Here is a 7,938-nt window from a genome sequence, read left to right on the forward strand (position 1 = left end):
GTTATTTGATGCTGTCACCCTAATAGAGATCATTTTGTTTATATGCAAGAAATATACTACTCTGATTGCATAAACAATAATTAAAATTATATATATATATATATATATATATATATATATATATATATATATATATATATATAAAATATAAAATTATATATAGCTATCCCAACACTGCTGTCAATTGTATCTTCTCTTCTTCTTAATTATTTCAGTTTCATTTCCTCTCTTTACAGGCTGGATATAATCTTCCCCTCTCCACACAATTGTTCCCATAGTTGAGAATGGGCCACCTCGATGAAATAAAGAGGAGTTTTCTTTTTCTTCATGAAAACCAATTCCAATTGTTACAAAGCGATAAACCCTGACAATGATGCAGCAAAAAAGCATAAACAGAGAAACACTGAAAGACAACCAGATCAAAAATTCTTACGCTACCCTCCTCTTTTTGCCCTCTGAGGGAACCTCCTGTTAACTGTGGCACAGCGAGGGGATAAATGTGACGCTCACAGCTATCGCTTGTCAAATACAAGAGGTATATTGTTTGGTAAAACGAGGGCCGCCCATTCTTAGTTGTGAGGCGGAGGACGTTAAATGTGCTCAGGAAGTCAAGAAAAGTGTGTCCAAGTGAGCCGAAGCTTGTTTTTTTTTTTGTACACAGAGTTCTTTCCATGGAGTGTGTTTTGGCTTGATTTTCCCCTTTACACATCGAAACAGAAAAAAATGGCAAACAAGTGCAGACTTTGTTCAGATCACTGAGGACACTCTCACTGACACCTTCACCATCAATTCCCTGAGAATGTAATAGCGCCTGAGGGCTCAGATCTACAATTGAAGTGGAATGAGATTCTGAGACTTATTAGAAGACATGGATTCTACCTGTAGCACCTCTGTCTACCCATTCCTGTCTGAAGGAAAGAGTGTTCTCCCACCATCTTATCACAATCCCGACTGAGACTGGACTGTCCGAGCAACCCTCTTGAGTAGCCTTGTGGAGGAGAACATGAAAAGACATGGTGAACGTGTTTAATGTTTTTGTGTCCAGTGCTTTATGAAGCTGACTTCATGGCCATTATCTGCTATTCTTTTTACATGCAGCCTACATTTGAAAGTAACTATAAAGGATCTATATTTTATAGGAGAGCTATCTGAACAGCACTGTGCCCCTCCTCATCTGAATGGTCTTCAAAGGATGTTATGTGTTATGATTGGTTTGTGGGCTGGGATGTCATGTGGAAGAACCATTAGTTAGCATTTAAAGATATGATGTCATTGATTCAAATTTTAGGTTGGATTTCTGGGTTCCATTGAGTTTCTGATGTCATTCAATTATGTAGATTAGTGATTTTCATATATAGATTATATAAAGAAGCTTAGCCCTTGGAGATTTGAAGTATGAAGGCAAAAATTACTCAAGCCATGTCTTTCATAACCAGATGATAGTTCTGTAGTATTCTCTTTGCTTTCATAGTCCTCTGCGTCATCTATGCCCAATCTGCATTTTTGATTGGTAAGTGGGACATAAAGATTACACCCTAGAAAAATAAATCCAAGGCTGGACTTATGTCCCAAAATACTGATGGGACGGTTTGAAAATGATCAACAGCACAGGTTTTAAGAGCAAGTTTAGAGTTTTCCACCTGAAGAGGCATATACAACTTTGATGCTGGTACACTCAACTGTATTTAATAATTTTACTGTAACAATTCAATTTGTAACAAGTCACTGAATATGAGAATCCATATGCAGTGCTAAATGAGAGTGCAGCTGTTGCTTTATGCAAAGATGTTGAATGCAATATGGAAGGCAGAGATGATACATTTTGTTGTCAATGTTCTAAGTGCATTATATTCTGGGATGCAGTGTCCTTTAACTGGCTAATGTTTATGACATTTTCAGTTATTGAATATCAATTTTACAGATTGGTTGAACATTTCAGTGAGTTTATGCAGCCTTCCTTCTCTTATGGCATTTTTATTTAATTATTCCTGCTATAAATGGTATTTATTTTCATGAGAATTCCTCATTCCTCAGTTTATTTGCTGTAAAGTACACTATACTTCACATTGCTACTTTATTCTGTTTCAACTCTCTTTGGTATGATTGCTTTTACAGGTTTATTACTTTTGAAATTGGTAGCCCATAATGTTTGTGTTAATACAATATTACCTGAGTTGAAGTTTGTATTTCCCTTGGGATTTTACAGGCAAAGAATTATGCAGGCACATTATCTTACACCTGTTGGCTTTCAATTTATATTTATAAGATTGTCATCCTTTTTTGTAGCCTATTTCTTTTCATTTTGAATTGCTTTATCAGTGTGGATGGCGTAAGTGTTTCCCACATATCAGACATCAGTTATGATTATTTCAGTGCAGTTTATCTCCCACCGGCTTGGCTTTTTACATTGTCTTACCCTAGTGTTATATGTCTTAGCAAAACTACAACAAAAGAAATGAGTAAAAAGTGCATAACGTGCTGCCAAATTTATAATATTCTCATCGGATTATCAGCTAAATTTCCCCTTTAAAAACCCTATGAAAAGATGCATTTTGCAAGTGCTAATACTCACACAAAATCAAGGCAGAAGGCCTTCAGAGTCACATCTCTTTATATGTATAGTTTTACTAACATGAAATACCCTTGAAATAAGAATCCATGCAGCCTGATTCATGTTTGACACATCCATTAGTTTCTTGTAATAGTGCCTTGATAACTCTATCTATGGCTTATCCAGCTACTTAAAGAGAGCTGACTCTCTTCTTATTGTTCAATTTTATTAGTAGTAGTCCACACTGGGCAAGAACAGCCGTTTCTATGGCAGAATAAAGACCAGCAACCTAAAACATGCAATTAATTAAAATTTTCTCACACACACACACACACACACACACACACACACACATACATAAAGACAAACCAAAATAAAAAGCATTAAAGCATTTATGGTTTTTACTATGACATACTGCAATGCTACAAGTACATTGGGTAAAAGACCCAAAACATCATCATTTGCCAGAGAGACTGTTGACATGTCAGATACATGCTCAATTCTCAGTGTCAGACCATTTTCATCACCCTAAAACTGGTGCTCACATCTTTATGTTTGAGGAACTGTGCCTGGTAGCCCTCCATTTCCTTTATTTTAATAGTGCTTTATTACTCAGTCCAACAAAATCACATACAGTATACATTTCATACACTTAAAAAGAGACCAGCATGTTGTACAACTAAAATTCTATTATATCTGTGATGAGCATATGGTAACCCTTTTCATCAAAGGATTTGTTAGCGTAACAAGAAAGTGTGCTTCTTTTAAATACTCTTATTTTTTAAATTCTGTTTCAAGTTAATTTTAAGGAAATATTAAAAAAATGTTTTCATGTATTTTGGGAGTTGAAAATACCTGGGTTGCACTGAATGCATTTTAATATTGGAAATATTTATGCTGTATGTTATTATTATTATTATTTATGTCCCCTATGGTAACCATACAACAACAACATACTCTATGTGCAAGCTACATAACAAAACGAATCATTAAAAATAGGGGAAACGCCACATCCCCAAAAGAATGCATATCAATATATTTGAAAATTTTCACATTGCAACTTATATTGGCAAAGCGTGCGGTTAAAACCATGTATATCATAGTTCCATGAGAAAATGTTGTACTAAAGGATGAACATATCAATTTTGTGTGCAGATAAGTGAAAATATTTAAATATGCACTCTCAATATGTCTAGTTTCTTTTCTCTCTCTCTCTCTCTCTCTCTCTCTCTCTCTCTCTCTCTCTCATTTTGAGAACTACAACCATGCATTTCTCTCCAGTCAGCAAGTGAATACAAGCCCAGCCTTGAAGTACTTTTAAAGGAATAGAGTCACTTATGAGTTATGTACTTGACCAAAAGGATTTTTGAACAGTGACATTAAACCATACAAGGACCTTAATGGAGCGATCCGTTGTGGATACACAGACAGAACTCTGAGACTGAAAAGGAAAACTAATGAATAGAAAACTTTTTTTTTGTACAGAGATATATTTTTATGGGAATAAATTTATAATATAAAAAAGAAAACGTGTTGACAGATCTGTAAATGTTTTTCATTATTGTAGTTCAAATGCTAGTGTGGATTTTTTTTATATATATATATATATATATATATATATATATATATATATATATATATATATATATATACACAAAGACAAAATAGAGACAAAGAATTTTTTTTTTCTTTTTTTTGTAAATGTAAAAAGATTGTATATAGAACTTTACATATTGTAAATATGTAATACCCAACATGGCTTGTCTGCAATATATAAAATGTATTTTATCTGTCTGTATATGATGCTTTGCATTGTGTTTAAGCGTATTCTACTTTCTTGAACCTGAAACCTATTTTGAAGTTTTTTGAATAAAAAAAATAAATGTACATATATTTGTATGGAATTTTTTTCTGTTTTGTAACTGTGCCTTTTGATGACAAGCTGAAAGAGTGAAAGCAGTTGGGCAATTCAAACATCTAAAAGCTCAATGTTTGGGCAATTATTCTCTTTTGATCAATGTAAACAAATTTTGCTTCCCAAGCCACTATATTAATCCTGTTTTACTGTGAATAGTGAATTTCTACAATGGCATCATGTAACTAAAAACTATTGCATTGAAATGATGCTGCATCCATACCGCTAGGTGTCATGTTAAATCCAAGGTGACATATTCAAACAATTAATGAGTGCACCATTCCTTCATAAATCTTTTTTTAGCTTATTAATCACCTTCATTTGCAGCTTTATTTTTATGAACAAATCTATAAATGCTCCAGGATTCCCTGATACTTATTTTCATTATAATCCATATTGTTGTTTTCCCTTGTTGTTTTTCAGTGAGAAACAAGTGAGTCTGGATTGTGTTTTGGTGGGTTGCAATTACCTTAACTCCATGTGTCATGTGCTCTCTGAAGAGGTAATGTTTTACATTAAGTTTAACAAAATGTACAGTATACATATTACAGAGTATATTTGTTTATTTTGGCCACAATTCTTTAAGTCTTATTCCCAGTATTTAAGTGTAATGTCTGCCTAAGTCTCATTTCCTGCTTTGCCCCCTTTAGTTGGTCAAGAAAGAAGTGCTGAATGTAAAATAAACAAGTTTAAAATTAGAAAAATAGCAGGTTCACTACATCTCAGACCATAAATTCATCTCAAGTGTTTCAGCTACAGCTGAGTTACTGAATGACTTGTACTTGTATGACTCCAAAGTGCGAAAGGCTCAGGCTGTTTCTGCTGCTATGATGGGTGCTCAGTGTGTTTATTATGCCATGGTAAAACAAGCTATATACTCTGTCATAGATTATATAAGAATGAGACAGTCCACTGCTGAAAAATTAATGTGAGAAAGTGAAATGCCTATTCATTTCACTCAATGTGGTGGCTGTTGGATAAGAAGTCTCTGTTTTAGAGATTATAATCTTTCTCTGTGAAAGTTGCTGTACTTGTATGACTGGAAATAGCTTGATTAATAACGTTGAATTGGTACCTAAGGCCAAAAAAGTGGGGTGTGTTTATTAACAAACATTATGATCCGACCTAGAGGAAAAGTTGCCATCTACCACGTAAATGTTCTTAGATAAGTAGTATAAAACAAGCTTCTCTAGAAGAAACTTCTTTCTGTGTTTTTAATGTATATTGGACTGTGGGAGTACAGATGTCATTTTGATAGTTTATTATTTCTTCAGTTCTTGTCATTAGTGTATACCTGTTCCCCGTCTGTCGCTCACTTCGACGTTGTGTCAAAAAAGCGACACTAGGGGTTTCTCTCTCTGAACTTGAGAAAAGGCCAATGAGAAATTTGCAGACAGAATTTGCATGTCCCGCCCCCGGACATACGGGTATAAAGTGAGGGAAATGCATCTGTTCATTCAGAAATGTTCTTCGGAGTTGACCGGTTGTGTGAGCAGCGAGCTGCGCACCTCATCTTTAAGAGCGTATGCTGTTGGATCTACGATGCATATCAGCGGCTTTCTCCTTCTCTGCACGGCAGTGCAGCTTTGCCCCTGGGCGCTTCGACAGCGCTGACTAAAAGAGAATATTGTAAAAGAGTTTTATTCTCTAAAAGAGCAATACACAGCGGCGTTGAACGTCCTTTTCAGGACATGTCTTTATAAAGATGCTGTCAGCATGGGGTTGGACTGGAACCCTCCGTCCTCCCCACAGCCTTCACAGCTGGATGATTGGTTCGTCGGGTCTGGGCGCCGCTCATAGCTCACTAACCTCGATGGCGAAGTTTTCCACGGGTACTCAGTGGTCCCTCAGATGGACAGAGCGGTTGCGATCCACCTGTGTCCTCAGAATGCCGCCACCTGGCGGGATCGCCCGGTGCTCCCCTCCAGGGCCACCTCCAAAGCCTACAGCGCCGCCGGACAGGCCGCTTCCACCTTGCATGCCATGGCCCTCCTGCAAGTCCACCAGGCCAAGGCACTTAAAGATCTGCACTTGGGTAGTCCTGACCCCGATGTGTTGCAGGAACTGCTCGCCCTCAGGGCCACGAAGGTCACAGCGCGGACACTCGGTGCCTCAGCTTGTTCAGGCCAGGCACGGCGGTCCCTCTAAAACATTTCCAGAAGTTCCTGGGGTATATGGCGTCCTCCATGGCAGTCACGCCACTGGGATTGATGCATATGAGACCACTTCAGCACTGGCTCCAGACTCGAGTCCTGAAACGGGCATAGCGCTGTGGCATGCACCGTGTGTTTATTACCCCCGTCTGCCGCCAGACTTTCAAACCCTGGACAGACCTCTATTTTTTACGGGCAGGAGTCCCCTTGCAGCAGGTGTCCCGACATGTTCTGGTCACCACAGACTCAAGTCGCTGCGTGCCACTCACATCCCGGGTAGCCTAAATGTGGCAGATGACATGCTATCGCAACAGGGTATGCCCAGCGGAAAGTGGAGGCTCCACCCCAGTCGGTCCAGCTGATTTGGGAAGGGTTCGGCATGCACAGGTAGACATATTCGTCTCCCGAGAGACCTTCCACTACCCGCTCTGGTACTCCCGAATGGAGGCTCCCCTCGGGACAGACGCGCTGGCACACAGCTGGCCCAGGGGGCTGTGCAAGTACGCATTTCCCCCACTGAGCCTTCTTGCACAGGTGCTATGCAAGGTCAGGGAGGACGAGGAATAAGTCATTCTGGTGGCCCCCTACTGGCCCTATCGGACTTGGTTCTCGGATCTCATGCTCCTCTCAACAGCCCTTCCCTGGCAAATTCCCCTGAGGAAGGACCTTCTCTCTCAGGGACGGGGCACCCTCTGGCATCCGCACCCAGACCTCTGGAACCTCCACGTCTGGCCCCTGGACGGGATGCAGAAGATCTAGCTGGCCTACAACCTGCTGTCGTAGACACGATCAACCAAGCCAGAGCTCCCTCTACGTGGCAACTTTACGTCCTGAAGTGCCGCTTGTTCTCGATTTGGTGTTCTTCCCGGTCTGAAGACTCTTGGGTCAGTGCTCCCCTCAACCTTGAAGGTGCATGTTGCCGCTATTGCAGCCCACCATGACGCAGTAGACGGCAAGTCTTTGGGTAAGCACGACTTGGTTATCAGGTTTCTTAGAGGCACCCGGAGGTTGAACCCTTCCCGGCCAAGCCTGTTCCCCTCCTGGGATCTCTCAGTGGTCCTCTCGGGCCTTCAGAGACCCCCCCTTCGAGCCACTAGAATCCGTTGAACTCAAGGCCCTCTCCCTGAAGACGGCCCTCCTGATCCCGCTCGCCTCCATCAAGAGGGTCGGGAACCTGCAAGTGTTCTCTGTCAGCGACACCTGCCTGGAGTTCGGTCCAGCAGACACTCACGTCACCCTAAGACCGCGACCGGGCTACATACCCAAGGTACCTACTACCTTCAGAGACTAGGTAGTGCACCAGCAAGCGCTGCCCCAGG

General features: G+C 40.2%; 1 protein-coding gene across 1 annotated transcript in view; it reads left to right on the forward strand.

The window, feature by feature from the left end:
- The window catches only part of LOC127620393 (CUB and sushi domain-containing protein 2-like), a 441,823-nt gene extending 438,016 nt beyond the window's left edge, over nucleotides 1–3,807 (forward strand). Inside the window, exon 73 of the mRNA XM_052093618.1 lies at nucleotides 237–3,807. The gene's annotated coding sequence lies outside the window, so the exon portion shown is untranslated. The remainder of the gene's footprint in view (nucleotides 1–236) is intronic.
- Nucleotides 3,808–7,938: the final 4,131 nt, after the last annotated feature.

Source organism: Xyrauchen texanus, chromosome 26 (genome assembly GCF_025860055.1).
Source record: "Xyrauchen texanus isolate HMW12.3.18 chromosome 26, RBS_HiC_50CHRs, whole genome shotgun sequence".
Classification (NCBI taxonomy): domain Eukaryota; kingdom Metazoa; phylum Chordata; class Actinopteri; order Cypriniformes; family Catostomidae; genus Xyrauchen; species Xyrauchen texanus.